Raw genomic sequence first — 25,229 nt, 5'->3', positions numbered from 1 at the left:
TGGCAATACCTAGATCTATCCTCGCTTTTATGCCTAGCTAGGGGCGTTAAACGATAGCGCTTATTGGGAGGCAACCCAATTTTATTTTTTTGTTTTTTGTGTTTTTATTCTATTAGGGAATAAATAACCCATCTACCCTCTGTTTGGATGTGGTTTTGTGTTTTAATTAGTGTTTGTGCCAAGCTAGACCTATTGGATCTTCTTGGATGATAGTTATTTGATCTTGCTGTAATTTCCAGAAACTTTGCGTTCAGTGTCCAAATTACTAAAAGTCATCAGAACGTGATAAAATACTAATTCCAATTGCTGCTGATCAATAAACAAATTATCTAGGTCGTCTAATTTTGGTAGAATTTTTGGAGTTCCAGAAGTTTGCGTTAGTTACAGATTACTACAGACTGTTCTGTTTTTGACAGATTCTGTTTTTCGTGTGTTGTTTGCTTATTTTGATGAATCTATGGTTAGTAAAATAGTTTATAATCCATAGAGAAGTTGGAATACAGTAGGTTTAACACCAAAATAAATAAAGAATGAGTTCATTACAGTACCTTGAAGTGGTTTTATGTTTTCTTTCTCTAACGGAGCTCACGAGATTTCTATTGAGTTTTGTGCTGTGAAGTTTTCAAGTTTTGGGTGAGTTCTTTTGATGGATTATGGAACAAGGAGTGGCAAGAGCCTAAGCTTGGGTATGCCCATGGCACCCCCAAGATAATCCAAGGACATCAAAAAGTCAAAGCTTGGGGATGCCCCGGAAGGCATCCCCTCTTTCGTCCACTTCCATCGGTAATTTACTCGGAGCTATATTTTTATTCACCAACATGATATGTGTTTTGCTTGGAGCATCTTGTATTATTTGTGTCTTTGTTTTTTAGTGTGCCACAATCATCCTTGCTGTACACACCTTTTGAGAGAGTCATCTATGAATTAAAAATTGATAGAATACTCTATGTGCTTCACTTATATCTTTTGAGCTATGTAGTTTTGCTCTATGTGCTTCACTTATATCTTTTGAGCGTTGAAATTTTGCTCCATGTGCTTCACTTAGATCTTTTAGAGCACGGTGGTGGTTTGTTTTAAAGAAACTATGATCTCTCATGCTTCATTTAAATTATTTTGAGAGTCGTAATAGCATGGTAATTTGCTTAATAATAACTTGCTTGGTATTCAAGATTTGTGAAACTTTCTTTTGAGTGCGTTGAATACTAAGAAAAGTTGGACGATTGATAATTGTTTGGAGATATGGAGGTAGTAATATCAAAGTCATACTAGTAGAGTAATTGTGAATTTGAGAAGTGCTTGAGTTAAAGTTTGCAAGTCTCGTAGCATGCACGTATGGTTAACATTATGCAACAAATTTGAAACATTAGGTGTTATTTGATTGTCCTCCTTATGAGTGGCGGTCAGGGACGAGCGATGGTCTTTTCGTACCAATCTATCCCCCTAGGAGCACGCACGTAATACTTTGGTTTTTGATGGCTTGTAGATTTTTGCAATAAGTATAGGAGTTCTTTATGACTAATGTTGAGTCCATGGATTATACGCACTCTCACCCTTCCATCATTGCTAGCCTCTACGGTACCGTGCATTGCCCTTTCTCACATTGAGAGTTGGTGCAAACTTCGCCGGTGCATCCAAACCACGTGATATGATACACTCTTTCACACATAAACCTCCTTATATCTTCCTCAAAACAGCCACCATACCTACCTATTATGGCATTTCCATGGTCATTCCGAGATATATTGCCATGCAACTTTCCACCATCCAGTTTATCATGACACATTCATCATTGTCATATTGCTTAGCATGAGCATGTAGTTGACATAGTATTTGTGGCAAAGCCACCGTTCATAATTTTTCATACTTGTCACTCTTGATTCATTGCATATCCTGGTACACCGTCGGAGGCATTCATATAGAGTCATACTTTGTTCTAGTATCGAGTTGTAATCATTGAGTTGTAAATAAATAGAAGTGTGATGATCATCATTCAATAGAGCATTGTCCAAAAAAAAAGAGAAAGGCCAAAGAAAGAAAGAAGGCCCAAAAAAACAAAAGGGGCAATGTTACTATCCTTTTTTCCACACTTGTGCTTCAAAGTAGCACCATGATATAGCGAGTCTCATATATTGTGCTTCAAAGTAGCACCATGTTCTTCATATAGAGAGTCTCTTGAGTTATCACTTTCATATACTAGTGGGAATTTTTCATTATAGAACTTGGCTTGTATATTCCAACAATGGGCCTCCTCAAGTGCCTAGGTCTTCATGAGCAAGCAAGTTGGATGCACACCCACTTAGTTTCTTTTGTTGAGCTTTCATACATTTATAGCTCTAGTGCATCCGTTGCATGGCAATCCCTACTCCTCCAATTAGCATCAATCGATGCGCATCTCCCTAGCCCATTGATTTGCCTCGTTGATGTGAGACTTTCTCCTTTTTTGTCTTCTCCACACAACCCCCATCATTATATTCTATTCCACCCATAGTGCTATATCCATGGCTCACACTCATGTATTGCGTGAAAATTTATGAGTTTGAAATTATTAAGGTATGAAACAATTGGTTGGCTTGTCATCGGGGTTGTGCATGATGAGAGCATTCTTGTGTGATGAAAATGGAGCATGACTAAAATATATGATTTTGTAGGGATGAACTTTCTTTGGCCATGTTACTTTGAAAACATAATTGCTTTGTTAGTTTGCTTGAAGTGTTATTATTCTTTAGGTCAATATGAACTTTTGTCTTGAATCTTTCTAATCTGAATATTGATACCACAATTAAGAAATTTTGCATAGAAATTATGCCAAGTAGCACTCCACATAAAAAATTCTCCTTTTATCATTTACCTACTCGAGGACGAGCAGGAATTAAGCTTGGGGATGCCTGATACGTCTCCAACGTATCTATAATTTTTGATTGCTCGATGCTATATTATCTACTATTTTGGACTATATTGGGCTTTATTTTCGACTTTTATATTATTTTTTGGGACTAGCCCATTAACCGGAGGCCCAGCCCAGAATTGCTGTTTTTTTTGCCTATTTCAGTGTTTCGAAGAAACAAAATATCAAACGGAGTCCAAATAGAAAAATCCTTTTTGGAACGTGATTTTCTCCTCGGATAAGACCCAGGAGATTTGGACCCTACTGCAAGAAGTACCGGAGGCGGTCACAAGGGTAGGTGGCGCCCCCCCCCCCTACAGGGCGCCCCCTGCCTCGTGGGCCCCTCGGTGCTCCACCGACGTACTCCTTCCTCCTATATATACCCACATACCCCCAACCGATCAGAATAGGAGCCAAAAACCTAATCCACCGCCGCAACTTTCTGTATCCATGAGATCCCATCTTGGGGCCTGTTCCGGAGCTCCGCCGGAGAGGGCCGTCATCACGGAGGGCTTCTACATCATCATAGCCCCTCCGATGAAGTGTGAGTAGTTTACCTCAGACCTTCGGGTCCATAGTTATTAGCTAGATGGCTTCTTCTCTCTTTTTGGATCTCAATACAATGTTCTCCCCCTCTCTTGTGGAGATCTATTCGATGTAATCTTCTTCTTTTGCGGTGTGTTTGTTGAGACAGATGAATTGTGAGTTTATGATCAAGTCTATCTATGAACAATAGTTGAATCTTCTCTGAATTCTTTTATGTAATTGGTTATCTTTGCAAGTCTCTTCGAATTATCCGTCTGGTTTGGCCAACTAGATTGGTAGTTCTTGCCATGGGAGAAGTGCTTAGCTTTGGGTTCGATCTTGCGGCGATCTTTCCCAGTGACAGAAGGGGCAGCAAGACACATATTGTATTGTTGCCATCGAGGATAACAAGATGGGGTTTATTTCATATTGCATGAATTTATCTCTCTACATCATGTCATCTTGCTTAAAGCATTACTCTGTTTTTAACTTAATACTCTAGATGCATGCTAGATAGCGGTTGATGAGAGGAGTAATAGTAGTAGATGCAGAATCGTTTCGATCTACTTGTCACGGACGTGATGCCTATATACATGATCATGCCTAGATATTCTCAAAACTATGCTCAATTCTGTCAATTGCTCAACAGTAATTTGTTCACCCACCGTAGAAAACTTATGCTCTTGAGAGAAGCCACTAGTGAAACCTATGGCCTCCGGGTCTATTCTCATCATATCAATATCCATCACTTTAATCTTGTTTTGTTTTTTACTTTGCCTTTTACTTTTCACTTTGCATCTTTATATAAAAAATACCAAAAATATTATCTATCGGATCTCACTTCCGTAAGTGACCGTGAAGGGATTGACAACCCCTAATCGCGTTGGTTGCGTTGAGCTCGTTGTGTTGTGTAGGTACGAGGGAGTTGCGCGTGGCCTCCTACTGGATTGATACCTTGGTTCTCAAAAACTGAGGGAAATACTTACGCTACTCTGCTGCATCATCCTTTCCTCTTCGGGGAAAACCATCGCAAGCTCAAGCGGTAGCAGCCCCTTGAAGTGGATTCTTCTTCCAGTATTTTTTATATATTCCAAAAATAATCTCTGTTGATTTTCAGGTCATTCTGAGAACTTTTATTTCTGCACAAAAATAACACCATGGCAATTCTGCTGAAAACAGCGTCAGTCCGGGTTAGTTCCATTCAAATCATACAAGTTAGAGTCCAAAACAAGGGCAGAAGTGTTTGTAAAAGTAGATACGACGGAGACGTATCAATTCCCCCAAGCTTAAACCTTTGCTTGTCCTCAAGCAATTCAGTTGATAAACTGAAAGTGATAAAGAAAAACTTTTACAAACTCTGTTTTGGTCTTGTTGTTGTAAATACGTAAAGCCAGCATTCAGGTTTTCAGCAAAGTATATGAACTAACCATATTCACGATAACATTTGGGTCTCATGTTTACTCATGTCAATGGAATAATCAACTAACAAGCAATAATAACAAATCTCGGATGACAACACTTTCTCAAAACAATCATAATATGATATAACAAGATGGTATCTCGCTAGCCCTTTCTGAGACCGCAAAACATAAATGTAGAGCACCTTTAAAGATCAAGGACTGACTAGACATTGTAATTCATGGTAAAAGAGATCCAATCAAGTCATACTCAATGTAAGCTAACAATAATGGATGCAAATGACAGCGGTGCTCTCCAACTGGTGCTTTTTAATAAGAGGATGATGACTCAGCATAAAAGTAAATAGATAAGCCCTTCGTAGAGGGAAGCAGGGATTTGTAGAGGTGCCAGAGCTCGGTTTTGAAATAGAGGTGAATAATATTTTGAGCGATATACTTCCATTGTCAACATAAAAACCGAGAGATCTCGATATCTTCCATGCTACACACATTATAGGTGGTTCCCAAGCAGAATGGAAGATATCGAGATATAATGCACCATGGATCTGGCAGATATCGAGATATAAACTTTACCATTATGTTTGAAAACCGCCTATAATGTGTGTAGCATGGAAGATATCGCCATCTCTCGGTTGTTATGTTGACAATGAAAGTATACCGCTCAAAATATTATTCATATCTATTTCAAAACCGAGCTCTGGCACCTCTACAAATCACTGCTTCCCTCTGCGAATGGCCTATCTATTTACTTTTATGCTGAGTCATCATCCTCTTATTAAAAAGCACCAGTTGGAGAGCACCGCTGTCATTTGCATCCATTACTGTTAGTTTACATTGAATATGACGTGACTGGATCTCTTTTACCATGAATTACAATGTCTAGTCGGTCCTTGATCTTTAAAGGTGCTCTATATTTATGTTTTGCGGTCTCAGAAAGGGCTAGCGAGATACCATCTTGTTATATCATATCATGATTGTTTTGAGAAAATGTTGTCATCCGAGATTTATTATTATTGCTCGCTAGTTGATTATGTCATTGATATGAGTAAACATGAGACCTAAATGTTATTGTGAATATGGTTAGTTCATCATAATCTTTGCTGAAAACCTGAATGCTGGCTTTACGTATTTACAACAACAAGACCAAACAGAGTTTGTAAAAGTTTTTCTTTATCACTTTCAGTTTATTAACTGAATTGCTTGAGGACAAGCAAAGGTTTAAGCTTAGGGGAGTTGATATATCTCCGTCGTATCTACTTTTCCAAACACTTTTGCCCTTATTTTGGACTCTAACTTGCATGATTTGAATGGAACTAACCCGGACTGACGCTGTTTTCAGCAAAATTGCCATGGTGTTATTTTTGTGCATAAATAAAAGTTCTCGGAATGACCTAAAAATCAACGGAGAATTATTTTGGAATATATAAAAAATATTGTAAGGAAGATCCACGCCAGGGGGCCCACACCCTGTCCACGAGGGTGGGGGGCGCGCCTACCCCCCTGGGTGCGCCCCCTGCCTTGTGGCCCCCCTGACGCTCCACCGACTTCAACCCTGACTCCATATATTCACTTTCGAGGAGAAAAAAACCAAGGAGAAGGATTCATCGCGTTTTACGATACGGAGCCGCCGCCAAGCCCTAAACTCTGTCGGGAGGCCTGATCTGGAGTCCGTTCGAGGCTCTGGAGAGGGGAATCCGTCGCCATCGTCATCATCAACCATCGTCCATCACCAATTTCATGATGCTCACTGCCGTGCGTGAGTAATTCCATTGTAGGCTTGCTGGACGGTGATGGGTTGGATGAGATTTATCATGTAATCGAGTTAGTTTTGTTAGGGTTTGATCCCTAGTATCCACTATGTTCTGAGATTGATGTTGCTATGACTTTGCTATGCTTAATGCTTGTCACTAGGGACAGAGTGCCATGATTTCAGATCTGAACCTATTATGTATTCATCAATATATGAGAGTTCTTGATCCTATCTTACAAGTCTATAGTCACCTATTATGTGTTATGATCCGTTAACCCCGAAGTGACAATAATCGGGATACTTACCAGTGATGACCATAGTTTGAGGAGTTCATGTATTCACTATGTGTTAATGCTTTGGTCTGGTACTCTATTAAAAGGATGCCTTAATATCCCCTAGTTTCCAATAGGACCCCTCTGCCACGGGAGGGTAGGACAAAAGATGTCATGCAAGTTCTTTTCCATAAGCACGTATGACTATATTCGGAATACATGCCTACATTACGTTGATGTACTAGTGCTAGTTCTGTGTCACCCTAGGTTACGACTGTTACATGATGAACCGCATCCGGCATAATTCTCCATCACCGATCCATCGCCTACGAGCTTTCCATATATTGTTCTTCGCTTATTTACTTTTCCGTTGCTATTGTTATCATCACTATAAAACACCAAAAATATTACTTTTACTACCGTTACCTTTTACCACCGTTACCACTACTATCATATTACTTCGCTACTAAATATTTTGCTGCAGATATTAAATTTCCAGGTGTGGTTGAATTGACAACTCAGGTGCTAATACTTGAGAATATTGTTTGGCTCCCCTTGTGTCGAATCAATAAATTTGGGTTGAATACTCTACCCTCGAAAACTGTTGCGATCCCCTATACTTGTGGGTTATCAGTGGAAAACCCCTAGCCATAAGGATTTGCCGAAGGGATTCCCAGCAGACCAAGTCGAAAGCTTTCCGAAACTCAATCTTGAGGATCATTGCGGGAGCCTTTCTTAGGTGGCAGTTACTGAAGAGGTCAACGGCGAAAATACAATTTTTAGTGATATTCTTGCTAGAGATAAAACCGGTCTGGTTGTCGTGAACAAGCAAGGGTATTATAGGTTTGAGCCTATTGGTGATAACTTTCGCGAGAGCTCTCGGGGGGCAACCTTGAAGCGAGATAGGTCAGAAAGCATCATGAGATCTAGCAGAGTCATTCTTGGGAAGCAGGATCATGTGGGCCCTGTTGAAGTTGTCAACCGAGATCCCAAGGGACGTAAAATCGTTAAAAACTGGGAGGACGATGTGCTTGAACGAGTGCCAGAAACAATGATAGAAACTTGATCCCAGGCCATCAGGGCCCAGGCTAGCGTTTAGGTTCATGTGAAAAAAAAGCATCCTAAATCTCCTGCATGGAGAAGGGTGTATCCAAGTGGGAGAGTTGCGGGACGTGCTCAGAGATGTGGTCTGGGAGAGTTGCGGGTAGTGGTCTGGGACCAGCACACCCAAGGTTGCTGGATGCGTGAAGCTAGGGTGCCATGCAACAACCGATCTGGGTGGAGGACGCAATCTATGTCAAAGTAGAGGCGAGGTGTGTAGACGATGAATGGTGGTGTTCGACATAAACCAATCTTAGATCAAGAAATCCAAATTAAGATAACACTGATCAATCGATCGGCAAGAGAGGAAAATCTCAATCGACTGATCAGGAAAAAGAATATCTAGGGCAACCGATCAACACGATCGATGGGCAAACCCTAGGTATGGACTGCCCCCCCCCCCCCCCCCCGGTGGACATCATGGAGGACGACCTCCCCGAGGGCAGCGGTGCGTAGAAGCGACGACGGCTAGGGTTTAGGATCGGGGTTAGGTTGATACCACGAAGAGGAATAGAGAGGGGATTAGTGGAATTGATTATGTATTGATTGAGTCTCGTGGGTATATATATAGGAGTACATGACCATCTTGAAGTACAAGACAAGTTAGAAGAAAATCCTAGTCTAAATAATCACGATACTCAAAAATCTGGATAGTGATCGTCAGGCCCTCGTGGCAGACTAGCAGTCTTCCTGTGAGGGGAGCCGTCGAAACAGAGGCCTCGAGCAAAAGCTCTGGCACAGGCCCAACTTAGACGACCAGATTGTGCCGGTGTACGCATGTGTTGTTAGCTGGTACTTCCTCTGTAAAGAAATATAAATGATCTAAACGCTCTTATATTTCTTTACGGAGGGAGTACATGCTAGCTTCCCGTAGGTGCCCGTTCAGTTAAAAGGAATCCATCTAGGAGGTAGCTAAGAGCATCTCTATCAGATTTCGTAAAAAGCGTCAAAACTTCGTATCTACAGGATAGGTAAAAAATGCACCGAATAGATCTTGTAAAATAGCATATCCCATAAGAAAATTATGGGCTCCCGAATATTAGAGCTCCCATTCGTCCTATATAGAGGATTTCAGCCCTTTTTTGAGGATCCTGTAAAACTGGACAACACTGGAGCAGGGGGCCTCGCGACGCCGACAACTAGTAGCAAGCAGGTGGAGGAGCTCGCCTGTGGCCGGCCGGAGCATCGCCGGAGCACACGGCGAGCCGGAGCATCACCAGTGCATCGTCGGAGAAAGTAGTGGGCCAGAGCGTCACTGGAGTGTCGCCGGAGCATCACATGAAGCATTATGTCTGGCCGGAGTTCGAGTTCGTTAATGCGTGTGTCCGGGAAAGAAGAAGTGTGAGGAGAAAAAGAAGAAGAAAACTTTCACAGTACGGGTTTTATGTATCGCCATACCAGAAATTCGATTTAGGGGGCCTACAGGTGGTGCACTACTGGATCAGATAGAGATTTTCTAACCTGAACAGATCTGCCACTGCTTGCTTTGGGGTCGTGTGTGTCCTCCGACGCAAAATATGTAGGAGGAGGAAGGAACATAATACAATAGCGAGAAGATGGACCAAGGAGCAAACTATACCAACCACGTCGGACGGTTGGTTTGAACCGTGCGCCCGCTGTAATGACCAAACCTGCATAATAAATTGGCTTAGTCTTGGTTCGGACAAGGCAACATGGTAAGAGAATCTCTAATAAATAAAAGTTTTGCTAAATCACTTTTAGATGTGCCATAAATATTGCACATCTAAGTTCTATGTCATTGATCTTATGTCGAGATTCATGTGGATATTTTCTTTTTTTCTTTTCCAATAAGTGCTTGGTTCACTCAGTTAGATGTGCAATAACTAGTGCACATCTACATGTTCCCTAGAACACTAGTAGAAAGCAAGTCTTTAGTCCCGGTTCCAGAGGGCCTTTAGTACCGATTCGCCAACCGGGACAAAACGATCGGGACTAATGCTCATTACTTTTAGTCTCGGTTGGCTTACGAACCGGGACTAAAAGAGCTCAATGTGGCCGTTGTCTGGAGCGGGGCTGGTTGTTGTTACCAACCGGGATAAAATGCTCCACCTTTAGTCCCGGTTGGTGAACCGGGACTAAAGGAATTTTTTGATTTTTTTTGATTTTTTTGATTTTCAAATTTCTGAATTATTTGACAATTTAATCTCTAGTAACCCCTCATCACCGCTCCAGTGTGGAGCACTCATTTCAAACCGTCTAACTTCTCGGCCGGTCACCCATTCTCTCACTACTCCAGCCTAAGCACCCTTAACTTCTGAGTTCTATTTCCCCTAGTTTCCAAGTCTACACTTGTTATTTTCCTAACAATAGTAAGCTATCAATCCTATTAACCCTTAGGTCTTGATGTCACATGATTTAATTTTTTGAATTCCAAACAATTATTAAAATAAAATAAGTAATAATAATATTGAATTTCAATTAAAATAAAACAAGTAATAATATTATTTTATTGTTTTTTGCCATTTATTCATTTAATAAGGCATAATTAATATCTTTAGATCTGTAAATCGAAGTTCGACAAATAATATATCCATTATTATCAGAAAATGCGAGGAATCCAAATATGACATCATTAATTTTTTAAATTATTTCTCATATGCTGAAATCAATTGCTTCTTGGTGATGTGAACTGGATGAAAACTAATTAGCATTCTATGTTTGGCTAAGCACAAGTGCCAGATCTAGATTCAGTGATAAAGTAGTTATAACTAGCATAGCCCGCGCGGCGGCACGCCGCGCCCGTCCATACGATGTATCCATATGGAATGTGTTTACTATTTACAGCAAATGTTGCTAAACAGAGAAATACACGTTGATACATCTTTAGTAAGTTTCATTTATTCACATCATGCCATTCTATAAAACAAAGGGTATGCTACGATGATAACTTCCTTTTATTAGCACCATTAGCCGAGGGAGTGTCATATCAGTAGTTAACATGATAGAGTTCATACTTGGGGCAAACAGTTTGCATGAACCTACGACTGAATTGGTAATTTATGAGCATATAGACTTCAGTTATACATCAAAGATATTGTTTGTGTATTAAATTGGAAGTGCCATTTTTTTATGTGTAGGAAAAAATCAATAGGTATACCCATCTATTGCAGTTTTTTTGTCTGGCTGTTGACTAACTTGCATTGACATAGCAATTGAAAAATACTTTCTTAGCTAGAAGCCAGGCAAAAATATTTTCACTGAGCTTTTAGGCTGGTCATTATGTTACAACATTCAGAGGGAAAACAAATATACAACACCGAGAAAGATAGCTGGTGGTGTTTTTTTTCACCCTTAAGGATCTTATTATATATGTTAATAGTGTGTTATCCAAATTCACCACAACTTGATGCCTGCATTATACAAATATGAGAAGAGGGTAAAATATCCTCTGTATTGATGCATGCATACAAGAAATATTAGAAGGGGTAAACCCATTTTGTTTAGTCCTGATGCCCGCATACAACAAATTAATATGAGAAGGGGGTTAAACCATATTGTTTAGTAAATATACATAATTGATGAAAAATGAGTTACAATATAAATCTTGAAAATAATGAGTTTTTTCACCCTTATTTTCATTTCATGGTATATGTAAAAGATCATATTGGTATGGATGCTAAAATATTTCATAGAGAAAAGCATTATCAACTAGAAAGAAAAGAGTCGGTATATTGTAGATAAAGGAAATCATATTGATATTGCATGACAACTTTTCAATTCTTCGGTAATTCATAGCATCCATGCTTGACCACCCGCTGCATGTGTGCCGGTGATGAAATGATACAGTGCTATGTAGATACTTTATGTTGAAATTACATAAAGGAAAACTCGTGTGTTAGTTTTTTGACTGTTTGATTGGTTGCTAATTTGGATATCGTTTCTTTGCTTGAGCGTTCGAGAATCGTTGATGTATAATTAGGTTGGTCGGTCAATGGAAAACATAGCTTTGTGTTTTTTTAACTTTTAAATTCGATGTATTAGTGTTGCTTTCTCTTCTTCAAGAAAACATCAGAAATCACTATTGGACGGAAGTATGTATCTGTTGTCCCCGCTTGCCCTTCTTGCATATGAGGGAAATAATTAAACTAATTCAAAGTGCACCCAAGTAGTTACATATATGTAACATGATCGATGGATAACTTGGTTGGAGTATCTTATATTGCAATTAAGTTAGGATAGCCAAATACGGCACTTTGAAAAGTGAGATTTTATTACATAAGGCAACTATTTATTCGGCCAAATTAAAGTGAAGTCTTCAGTTTGATTACCTAAACAGCTATGGATTATAAGCATATAGAGGCTTCAGTTTATTAAAGAAAAATGATTCTGACCCCAAAGAAACATCAAAATTAACTGAGCTAGAATGCATGGACCATCATATTATCAATGAATGTCACAAAAATGGCAGCCCTGTGTTGATACCTCTATATAGGTTTCCAATCGTTTCTTTTACTATGATGATTTGATTCGGCCTAATCTTCTCTTCTTTCTTGGTGGACACACAATTATTGTTCTAGGGAGCAAATGTTTTTATTTTTACTTCCTTAGCAATCGATGGTTATTTTATGTACATGTAATAAATTGAAGTTGCTTCTGCTACTGAGCCTAGAGCCTTGAACATTATACAAGGGCGTGAATAAATCCAACCACATAATCACGACCATCTAGAATATCAGCACCCATGACCACGAGAACCTACGATCTACGCGGCATCGGACTTTAAACAAAGGAAAACCAACACGGCACAGCCTTGCAAAACAACACTATAGCCGCTAACAGCGAGGAGAAAAGATCTCTCGACCACTACGCACAAAACTCATCACAACCTACGCATGCAAACGGAAAAAGTACTCCCTCCGGTCCTTTTTACTCCGCACATTAGCTTTGAGTGAAGTCAAAGTTTGCTAAATTTGACCAAATTTATATTAGAAAATATTAACATCTATAACATCTAATAAATATAATATGAAAATATATTCCGAGATGGATCTATTACTAAATGTGTTGTTATGTGAATGTTAATAACTTTTTGTATAAACTTGGTCAAAGTTGGATGAGGTTGACTTCAGACAAACCTAATGTGTAGAGTAAAAAGGACCGGAGGGAGTATATTAGAACTGCCTATACAAATGTACGTAGTCACATCAACTCCTGCTATTATGCATGCACGTAGCAAGTCATCCTCGAAAACCATGCCTAACCAGGACATGCACCAACCAGCAACAAAATCGGAAACCACCACCCTGATGTCATCCGACCTACTACCTTGCTGCGCGCACCCAGGCACTGCAGCCCACCATATACTCCCCAATAATATACAACATGTCTATACCAGTTATTCCATTTAGGCTGCAAAAAAATGAGAAAAACATAAGCAACATATGTTACAATCATATCTACAAACATATGCAGGAGTCATGAAAGCAGAGTTCCAACAACGACTGAATTCTGTCAGAATCCATATATGAACACAAAATAAGGAAAAGTAAATGAAATGTAACACGCTCAACACGTCAAAATACAGATCCATACGAACTGTAAGATAGGCCTTCCATGCTACAATGATGGCCTGTATGGGTGGGACTGAAGTGGATGGTGCCATGGGTTAGTTGGGATGACATGGACATACGCGGCTGCGAGGAGAAACATAGCTCGGCGGCCATGGAGGGAAGCGGTCAATGGCCACAGGCAGCAGTTGCAGTGGTGGCGACCTCCACAACGTCAACCGCATACCATATATCAATGAGCTCGAGCCGCTAACGGATTGGGCTAGTTCTCCATGACGTCCTTGGGCAGGCTGATGGACACCACAATGCCCTCCTCGCTCTTGTCGTTCTTGGACCTGAAAAAATAATTGGTCATGCGGGGGATTGATTCCTCGCCACCATTGGCCATGCTGCTGTGCACGGCCTAATCCATGATATCGAACCCGCGTGGACGACATTGGAAACTATGTACATCCGCGACAGCGCGAATAGGGCCCATCTCCATAGCAGCATGGGGTAGTCGTATATCACGGGCAAGTTGCACTACCGGAAAAGGGTCCTACCCGAATGGCCAAAACAATGGCGACGGCCGCCGTCGGCCTACTTGGAGCTATGCCTACAGCCACGTCCTGGCCATCGGTGTATCCTGGTCGTCGGCAGCCGTAGGCATAGATCTATGCCGACGGGAAATGACCTATGCCGACGGCCCTGGGCCGTCGGCGTAGGCGGCGAGTCCGGTAGTGTTGCCTTCTTCGCAAGCTCCAGCGCGTTCCCCGGCCTGCCTGCACAGAGCTCCCAGGCTGTTGTCGCGCCGGGAGTAGCCAAACGCGTTCCATTAGAAGCTCTCCGGGAGCGGCACGTTGCGGCCGCAGCACGATTTCACAATGAAGGACAGACTCACCTTCTTAATGGATGTCGTACCCGAGAGCCGCCGTGGAGCGCCCTAGCCATGTGCTCTCCTCCAGCAGCTCGAATCATGAGATCCTGCTCATGCACGGTGGCGTGCACTACATCTATCCCACGACCAAAAGAAGAATGCCATGCTTCAGTGCAGGTACGACGGCTACCTCGTCTGCCTCGCTATGAACGGTCGCCGTGCGTTGCCACCAGAATAGGTCGAATCTAGGCGTCGAGGCGCTGCACGAGGCAGGGCCGCAGGGCCGCCCAATGCCGCGGTACGCAAGTCCGGCGGCGCGCTGGCCAGCGATATGAAGCCCGACCTCTTATTTATAGGAACCCAGCCACCAGAAGCATCGAACGATGACCAGAAACACCGAAAGAAGTGGCATCCAGAACCTAGGATGGAGTTGGCATCGTGCACGCAGGCAGGAGAAGCCACATCACATATCAACGTTTGAATTGGGCAACACGTAGCAAAAATTGTCCAGCGGTGAGATATCTAGATTGTACGTCCAAAGCGGCACCGATTAACAAGAGCGGCGTCTCTAGATCATGCAATTAGTGCGGCACCGTCATTAACGCGAAACAGCACCGAGCACACGTGGACCACAGGGAAACAAACACAAGAACGAAAAGCCCAACTCATACCAGCCCATACACGCACACAATCAGGAAGAGAAACACAACCAGCCTGGTCAACGTGTGAAAGTGGCCCACACATAGCAGAATTTGCTAAGCACACATAGGAACGTATAAGCCACGTTAAGAAAATTTTCACCGGCAAACTAAGTTCACAGTGAAACTGTACACCTCCCCATCCCAAAATAATACACGTGCCACCCAGCCAAACATTCAGAAGTTGCTTTCACCCAAGTGGGTAAACCTGGAGGCAAAATCTTTGGCCGGAATAGATGCTTGGGTATTTGTTGATATGGTACTAGCTCAGGTATAAAATGGTGAATCCCTGAATCACTATATACAATGTGTGTCCAGTTGCAGCAACTGCTGTTATTTGATTTTAGGAGTTGAACTTGAGTATGAAGTCACACGCTTCACCGTTTGAGTTTGAAACTATTATTCTAAAAACAATAATTATAGAGTAGTTTGACCATAGTTTGACAAAAAAAAATCAAAAAAACTTAAATTTGAGGATAACTTTTTTCATTTCATAATCTGAGGATTCTAAAAGTTTGCAAAACGGCCTACGGCGGTCGAAATCGAAACCGGCTTCTCATGGTGAACATTTTGATATATTATACCTTTTTTCGACATCGTATGCAAAACTTATAGCGATTTTACTTTTTCATAACACTTTTTTTTGCAAAACATGTCGAAATTGATGTTTTTTAATTTTCCTAACTAGTAGAAGTAGGAACATAACTACATCTCAAAGGATTTTATTTTTTGAAGATTTTATCATTTTTTTTGTTTTTCCGATTAGGGGGGTGGGGGGGGGGTAGAGTTCGAAAATTGCAGAACCCCTTTAGTCCGGGTTGGTGTCCATCCAATCCTACCTCGACTACATCTACTAGCACCGTCCCAGTCAAAGTCACAACTAAGGTTAGTACAACATGTTAAAATCTACAGAAAGAACTAACTAAAAATAATTAAAAACAACAATTAAATGACTAAAACAACTATATAAGCAAAATAATGCTGTTTTAATTAAAATCCTAATTCAAATTATTATAAAAATAACCAAATAAATCTTACCATGACAACAATCTAACATGTGACTAGGGAGCAAAAAGAATTAAATTATAACTATTTTTAAACTCAAGTATTCACAATCTAGGGTTTGAAGAAAATTTGAACAAATTTAAATTTAAATCATTCAAATTTGAAAACTAATGCACAAACAGAAACTAGACAAAATTTTGAATGTAATGCAAAAAGAATCATTCAAAAACATCAAATATCCTAAAAGATATAAGGAATTTAAAACAGAAACTAAAAAAACATATATGGAAAAACAGAAAAGAAACTTTCAAAACCCCTTTAGTCCCGGTTGGTGTCTCCAAACGGGACTAAAGGTCTACGACCGCGACTAAAGGTCTAACTGGTTTGTGGCTAGAACTGAGACAGTAGCCCGCTCTTTGGTCCCGGTTCCAGCCACCAACCAGGACTAAAGGGGTTGCGCCAGGAGCGGGGCCCTTTGGTGCTGGTTCATGTCTAGAACCGGGACCAAAGTGGTCAGACAAACCGGGACCTATGGCCCCCGAGGCCCGTCCGATGCCCTGGCCTCACGAACCGAGACTGATGCACCCATTCACTACGAGAATCAGCTTATTTGCCGTCAACCATGATGGACGGCAAAGGCACCAAAAGCGGACAACAAAGACCTTTGCTGTCCGCCATCGATGGCAAACCTGCCCGGCAAAGAGTGCTACGATAAAGAGGTTCTTTGTCATCTGCTTCATCAAAGCGGACGCCAAAGGATCGTTGCCGTCCGTGGCAGACAACAAAGAACATGGACGGTAACTAATAGGCGTTAGCCATGTTAGGTGGTAACGACAGCCTTTGCCGTCTGCCAGTGGACGGCAAGCATGCCCTCCCCTTTGCCGTCCGCTGGCGGACGGCAAAGTAACCAAATGGTCAGCTCCCAGGTTGCACAGGTTGCTTCCACGTGTCCTCTTTGCCGTCGGTGGCAGACGGCAAAGAACCCTTTGCCGTCGGTGGCAGACAGCAAAGAGGATGCATTGCCTGTTTTTTTCTATTTTTTCTTATATCCAATTATTTTCAAAGCAAATATATGATATATATTTCACAGGGCAATGACAGAGCAAACATATAAGATATCCAACACATATAACTTCATCATACATGCATAGTTCCATCCAACCATAATAAGTTCCATTCATAGTTCCATCATGCATAGCAAGTTCCACATAGAGGCATCCAACCATATATATTACAATAGTTTCATCCAACGATACACGCATAGTTCAACGATACAAAAGAAACAAAGAAAGGGACAAGAAGCACTCCATCAATGCGAAATAAGAAAGTTAGAAGAAGAAGATTAGAAGAAGAAGAAGAAGACATTTTTGACATAAGTAAGCTAAGTATAGGTCTTTATTGAGCTAACCTAGGTAACTATGCATATTAGAGCTAACTTAGGTCATTTTGGAGCTAACTTCAGTAAAATTGATCATTTTGGAGCTAATTAGGCTTATTATGTCATTTTTGAGGAAAATAAGCTAACTATATGACACATATGAGGTTACCAAGGTTGTATGCCATTTCAAACTTAAGTAAGCTAATTATGCCATTTTTTACATAAGTAAGCTAAGTGTATGTCATTATTGAGCAAACCTAGGTAACTAAGCATATTAGAGATAACTTAGCATATTAGAGCTTAGAGCTAACTTAGGTCATTTCGGAGGAAACAAAGCTAAGTATAGATCATTTTGGAGCTAAGTAAGCTAATTATGTCATTCTGGAGGAAGATAAGCTAAGTCTAGGTCATTATGGTAAGCATGTTGGAGGAAATAAAGCTAAGTCTAGGTCTTTATGCATTTGGTAAGCAAAACACTAGAGAAATCTTACCGTCATCACGGAGGTGAAGCACTGCCATGGCTCGTGCTGGTACCACCACCTGGAGAAGGATCATGTGATGCTTGTGTGGAGGCACGCTGCACCGAAGATCATTTGCAATATCTTATTAGCATGACGACACTCAAATGTTAATACTAGTAACTAATGACCATTCAAATTAAACTCATCATGGTCCCCGGAGATATCTCTGGCATCGACGGTGGGGTTTGACCGGCCCTCTAGCACACAGACTGCACATTTGGTTTTCACGGGTCAGTCATACTAGTTAGTAATGAAACGAACATTACGTGCATGATTTGGCTAATATGTAGAAGAAACTTACCACGAGGAGCTCGTACATGGCCCGGTTCCGCATGTCATTCCGTGCCCTCTCCTCCTCCATCAACCCTGTCGTCTTCTCCTCCAACTCCAGCTCCCTCTCTACCAGAAGCGCCTGGGTTCTATCTCTCTCAGTCTGAAGAGAAGCCTCCAACACCACTCTACGTTAGCATTGTAATCATCAATGGTAGCACACACAATGTAATGCTTGAAAGAAATCTGAGTCTGTATAACTAACCTGGAAGGCGAGCTCGATTGGCTGTGGACAAGGCCTTATCTCAGGATCTGAGCTCATTTGGCGCGCCTTGATCTTCGGCAGACTGCAAGGACAACGGATAAGTCCATCTCCAATGGCTATCGAGCCATGGGACCTCCCGCCACCAGATATCATCACCAGCTCCGGATCAAATGGTCCGCTTGAGTTAAAGTCCTCTGATGTCTACTACACAACCTTCTTCTTGTAGACGTTGTTGGTCCTCCAAGTGCAGAGGTTTGTAGGACAGTAGCAAATTTCCCTCAAGTGGATGACCTAAGGTTTATCAATCCGTGGGAGGCGTAGGATGAAGATGGTCTATCTCAAACAACCCTGCAACCAAATAACAAAGAGTCTCTTGTGTCCCCAACACACCCAATACAATGGTAAATTGTATAGGTGCACCAGTTCGGCGAAGAGATGGTGATACAAGTGCAATATGGATGGTAGATATAAGTTTTTGTAATCTGAAAATATAAAAACAGCAAGGTAACAAGTGGTAAAAGTGAGAGTAAACGGTATTGCAATGCGTTGAAACAAGGCCTAGCGTTCATACTTTCACTAGTGCAGGTTCTCTCAACAATAATAACATAATTGGATCATATAACTATCCCTCAACATGCTACAAATAGTCACTCCAAAGTCACTAATAGCGAAGAACAAACGAAGAGATTATTGTAGGGTACGAAAGCACCTCAAAGTTATTCTTTCTGATCGATCTATTCAAGAGTCTGTAGTAAAATAACACGAAGCTATTCTTTCCTTCAATCTATCATAGAGTTCGTACTAGAATAACACTTTAAGACACAAATCAACCAAAACCCTAATGTCACCTAGATACTCCAATGTCACCTCAAGTATCCGTGGGTATGATTATACGATATGCATCACACAATCTTAGGTTCATCTATTCAACCAACACAAAGAACTTCAAAGAGTGCCCCAAAGTTTCTACCGGGGAGTCAAGACAAAAACGTGTGCCAACCCCTATGCATAAGTTCACGAGGTCACGGAACTCGCAAGTTGATCACCAAAACATACATCAAGTGGACCACGTGATATCCCATTGTCACCACAGATAAGCACATGCAAGACATACATCAAGTGTTCTAAAATCCTTAAATACTCAATCCAATAAGATAACTTCAAAGGGAAAACTCAATCCATTACAAGGGAGTAGAGGGGGAGAAACATCATAAGATCCAACTATAATAGCAAAGCTCGCGATACTTCAAGATCGTGCCGAATAAAGAACACGAGAGAGAGAGAGATTAAACACATAGCTACTGGTACATACCCTCTGCCCCGAGGGTGAACTACTCCCTTCTCGTCATGGAGAGTGCCGGGATGATGAAGATGACCACCGGAGAGGGATTCCCCCCTCCGGCAGGGTGCCGGAACGGGTCTAGATTGGTTTTCTGTGGCTACAGAGGCTTGCGGCGGCGGAACTCCCGATCTAGGTTTCTTTTTGGAAGTTTGGGTATATATAAGAGGTGTTGGAGTCGGGAACAAGTCAGGGGGGTCCCCGAGGCAGCCATGAGGTCGGGGGCGCGCCCCCACCCTCGTGGTGGCCTCGGGACTCTTTGGCCCATCTCCGGTACTCAGTGGGCTTCTTCTGTTCCAAAAATGATCTCCGCGAAATTTCAGGTCAATTGGACTTCGTTTGGTATTCCTTTTCTGGCAAACTCAAAAACAAGGAAAAAACAGAAACTGACACTGGGCTCTAGGTTAATAGGTTAGTCCCAAAAAATCATATAAAAAAATCATATAAATGCATATAAAACATCCTAGATGGATAATATAATAGCAAGGAACAATAAAAAATTATAGATACGTTGGAGACGTATCATCCTCACCAGTGCCAGATATCTCTGTACTTCACGAGCTTGTTGTGAGAGTAGATGTTGGTGATGTTCTCTGGTTGATTGAGGTCAAACGCAGAGAATGCCTTGGCCTTCTTGAACGGGGCAGTATGGGCCATGGCATAGAGGTCAAACACCTCTGGCACCGATGCCATATTGTATCCCACCTAAAAGAGAGGAACATAGTATTAGTAATTAAAGGGCTGAAGCTAGCATGACAGAATGATTTGCATGAATCATGAAGCAAACAACATACCCAGTTCCGCCCGTATTGATATAAGTTGGCACTGCCTTGATGGTGTGGCACACCTCTCATTTGGGCACGCTTGTCCTTGGCACCTTTGTGGACGGCCCGCCATGCGTCTGAGCACTACTCATCCACCAACGCCTCCCAACAATCCATTTTATCAGCACACCATCTCGAGGGCACCTAAGTCAGTAAAGAGAAACTTGAGCGCTACGCCTATGAATCAAATCAACGAAACTAAGAACAATGCCTTAAGAATATAGGCAATTACCTTCATGTACTCCTCCTTCTGCAGAAACTTTCCATGTCACTTCTTCTTGGGCTTCCGAACACCACGCGAGGTGAAGTTGTCTCGAATAGCCTGCACTCAAGCCTCGTGTCGTAAGTTTTGTAGTAGGCGCCTACACTCGGCATCGATAACCCGTGCACAAGCCTCCTCATATCCCTCCTCACACCTATAGAAGGTATGCAATCAAACGAGACAACATTGCTTAGTACAATAACTAAGCTTATTCGAAGATTTTTAATTGTGTAAATGAGAAATTACCCAAAATGTTCTGATCACCATGTCGGCCCTCGTGTGGCACAAGACACCGTCGATGATCTAATCCGGCGGGGCCGGGGCAGCCAAGTAGTGCTCCTAGGTCAATCCTAGCTCTGGAAGCTGACCCTCACCGGGCAACGTGACCCACCCATGAAGTTTTGCCGGCAAATCACACCAAGGAGTTGGTTGGGCCTGCGGACATCCTAACGGTGGTCCCAACCCCTGCAGTATGACAAGGCCAACACATTAGATATTTTGAAAAGATGTGATGGGAAAAGGTAGAAAAAGAGTAAATGCACTTACCTCGTCCCATCAGGCCAAATCAACCACCTCTGCTCGCGGGTCGCCGGCACAGATGGGAGCCGCTTACTACCATGCTGGTGGATGGTGGCCCCCTCAACCACCTCGTCCTCGCTGCTATCAGAAATCTGATGCCCGCCACCATCAGCATGGCCACTCGACCCCTCAGGAGGATCCTACCAGGTACCCCACCCGGACGTCTCCTGGGACGTAGCCTGGGGAGGAGTCACATGGGCCCAAGCGTCCTGGCCCGAAGGCCCGTCGACCCGAGGCCCGTGGACCGGAGTCTCGTGGGCCAAAGGCCCGTCGACCTGAGGCTCGCGAACCGGAGTCCGCGTAGCCTCCTCCTCAGTCGTGCCCCCTAGCAGACGTGTGCTCGGATGAATCAGCTGGGGGTGGCGGCAAGGAAGGCGTAGGAGCCTACCTACCTCTCCCGGGATCACATTCTCCCCGACCTCCTCTCTTTCTCCCTCCTCGACCTCCTCTCTAGGTAGGAAATGACACCGACGAAGAAGCGCCCATCGGTGAAGCCATACCCTCGTACAACGCTCTCCGAAGAGGTATGGGTGGAATGGAAGTACCACTCCCACCACACCGAGGACCAGCGCCCACCATCTTTCAACACCTGTCATGACAGAAGAGCAAACTGAATTAGTACAACATACAAAAATTGAATACCTGCATAAATACCAAACTGACTCCTAACAAAAGATCCTCGACCATCGACCCTCGACCCCTGACCCCTCGGCAACCCTCGAACCCTGACCCCTCGTCAATCCTCGACCCCTCGGCGGTCCTGTCGAACACCTTCCCTGTGAGCATGGTGCCATTGTTGTCGTAGCTTAAGATGCAGATGTGCCCGAGCTGAAGGTCATCAGCGCGGGCGAACTGCTTCCATTCATTCTTCGTGCACGGATGGAAGCACTTCTCCCAGTATCATGACCTTCAACTCGGGGACGTCCTCTTCTTAAGCTATGACACCAGTCGGTCAGCACACGGACCGGAAGATCATCGACCATCGACCCCTAGACCCACGACCCCTCGCCACCTCGGTGGTCCTGTCGAACACCTTCACTGTGAGCATGGTGCGACTGTTATCGTATCTTATGATGCGGACGTGCCCGAGCTGAAGGTCATCAGCGTGGGCGAACTGCTTCCATCCGTTATTCATGCACATATGGAAGCAATTCACCCACGCTCATGACCTTCAGCACGGTGACGTCCTCATCTTAAGCTACGACACCAGTCGGTCAACAATCAGACCGAAAGATCCTCGACCATTGACCCCTCGACCGCTCACCCCCTCGATGGTCCTGTCAAACACCTTCACTGTGAGCATGCTCCGTTTGTTGTCGTAGCTTAAGATGCAGACGTGACAGAGCTGAAGGTCATCAGCGCGAGCGAACTGCTTCCATCCGTTCTTCGGGCACGGATGGAAGTAGTTCACCCAGTCTCATGACCTTCAGCTTGGGGACGTCCTCATCTTAAGCTACGACACCAGTCGGCCAGCACTCGGACCTAAAGATCCTCGACCATCGACCCCTCGCCCCCTCGGTGGTCCTGTCAAACAACTTCATTGTGAGCATGGTGCGGCCGTTGTCGTATCTTAAGATGCAGACATGCCCGAGCTGAAGGTCACCAGCGCGGGCGAACTGCTTCCATCCGTTATTCATGCACGGATGGAAGAAATTCACCCACGCTCATGACCTTCAGCTCGGGGACGTCCTCGTCTTAAGCTACGACACCAGCCGGTCGGCACTTGGACCGGAAGATCCTCAACCATCGACCCCTAACGTCGATCCTCGACCAGGTTCCGTCGGTGCTGACGCACCCCTAACCTCGACCTAGTTCCGTCGGTGCTGACGCACCCCTAACCTCTTCTTCTTCCTCCTCCTCCTCCTCCTCCTCTTCTTTTCTTCTTCTTCTTCTTCTTCTTCTTCTTCTTCTTCCTCTTCTTCTACTTCTTATTTTGTTTTTTTCATCTTTCTTCTTTCTTCTTAACTAAACCTAAAATAAACTAATATAAACCTATACCTAAAAAACTGAAGAAAAAAACCTAAACCAAACTAAAACAAAACTAAACCTAAACCTAAAAAAACAGAAAAAACCTAAACTAAATCTAAACTATAAACTAAACTGAAAAAAGAGGGGGAGGAGGCTCACCAGAGTGGGGGAGGTGGAGGAGGCCGACGCCGGCGGGTCGGGAGGCGGGGCGGCGGGGAGGGGGGGTGGTGGGGCATCTGGCGGGCTGGAGCTGCGTGGGGTCGGGGGGGGGGGGGGCGGGCGGCGCGCCGGAGCGGTGTTCCGGCACGGCGGGGCGTCGGGGGGGGGGGGAGGGGGGGCGTGCAGGAGCGACGGGGGGCCGGAGCGGCGGTGGCAGCGGGTGGCGGGCCGGGCCGGCGTGTGATCGGGGACGGGGGGCGGTTGTGGGCGGCGGCGGGGTGCGGTCGAGGGCGTGGTGGGGGTCGGGGGCGATCTGACTGGCGACGCGCGATTGGGCTCGGGGGTTAGGGAGAGAGAGAACAGAGAGAGAGAAGGCAGGGGAACGGCCATTACATAGTTAAATCTTTGTCGTTCGCTAGCAGACAGGAAAGAGGTGGGGCTGGTGGGCCGTTAGGGTTTGGACCTCCACTGGGCCTACCCACCTCTTTGTCGTCTACTAGCGGATGACAAAAAATTGACTAATGGCCAACAGGGACTTTGCCGTTAGCCCGTTTTTGCCATCCGCTAACAGACGACAAAGATCTGACTAATGGCAAATTCTTTGTTTCTAGTAGTGATTGGTCCAGGTTCGTAAGAGAACCGGAATTAATACTCTTATATGATCTGGATCAAAACCGTGTTTTCTACTGGTGTTTCGAGCCAAGAATAGCGTCTCCTAATTGCAGTACCGTCGTATAGTATAATGGGTTTCCTTTTCTAGCCGTATTGAACCCTTTACGAGTCGCGCAAAGGGCGCTCGCTCGCAATATCCACGTCATCACATGCGCACTGTACATGGTAGCCAATGGCGAGAAAGATTCGTGCTGGCCAATTAAATGAGAGGGTCCTGAACGCGGTGCCCAACTGGAGGATCCTAAGGGCATCTCCAGCCGTTGGCCCCCCAGGGGGCGCCTAAAATCGCCGCTTGGGGGTGAGCCGGCGCAAAAATTGAGCCTGGGGCCGAGTTGGTGCCCAGCCGCCGGCCCCAGGGCCGCCACCAGGCACGTTTTAAAATAAAAGAAGTTTGGCGAAGTTCGGCTTAAACACGATAAAATTCGGCCAAACACGATAAATTTCGGCACATTTCGGCGAAGTTCGCGCATTTTCATTACATAGCACATATACATAAACTAATCTAAAGGCAAAACTGGCTGAAGTCGCGGCCGTCGCCGCCATCGTCGTCGTAGGCCTTCTCCTCCTTGACGCAGGCGCCCCTGCTGGACCCCAATCGGGCGTCGCCATGGCGGACTGGTGGCGGCGCATCGTCGTCGTCGTCGCTGTCGCAGATGACGACAACTCCGCCTTCGTTGCGGCTGCGTCGACGTTCCGCGAAGCGAAGCAGGGCGGCGCGCTGGCGCTCCTTCGCCTTCTCCAGGCGCTTCTTCTTCACCGGCGCGAGCCCCGGCTCCGTCTTTAGCTTGACGAAGCGCGGAGGAGGAGCTGACGAGGAGGCGCGCCGGCCGCCCTCGTTGATGACGATGCCAGCGCTGCGGGTGCGCCGGCCGAGCGGCACCTCCGACGCGGGCTCGGCCTTGACGCCGAGCAGGGCCGGAGTGCCGGAGGAGTGCGGTGAAGATCGGGAGGAGGA

This window comes from Triticum urartu, chromosome 4A (assembly GCF_056163025.1).
Source record: "Triticum urartu cultivar PI428250 chromosome 4A, HENAU_Tu73, whole genome shotgun sequence".
NCBI lineage: Eukaryota > Viridiplantae > Streptophyta > Magnoliopsida > Poales > Poaceae > Triticum > Triticum urartu.
The sequence above is the reverse complement of the archived record's forward strand: the minus strand, read 5'-3'. Positions refer to the sequence as shown.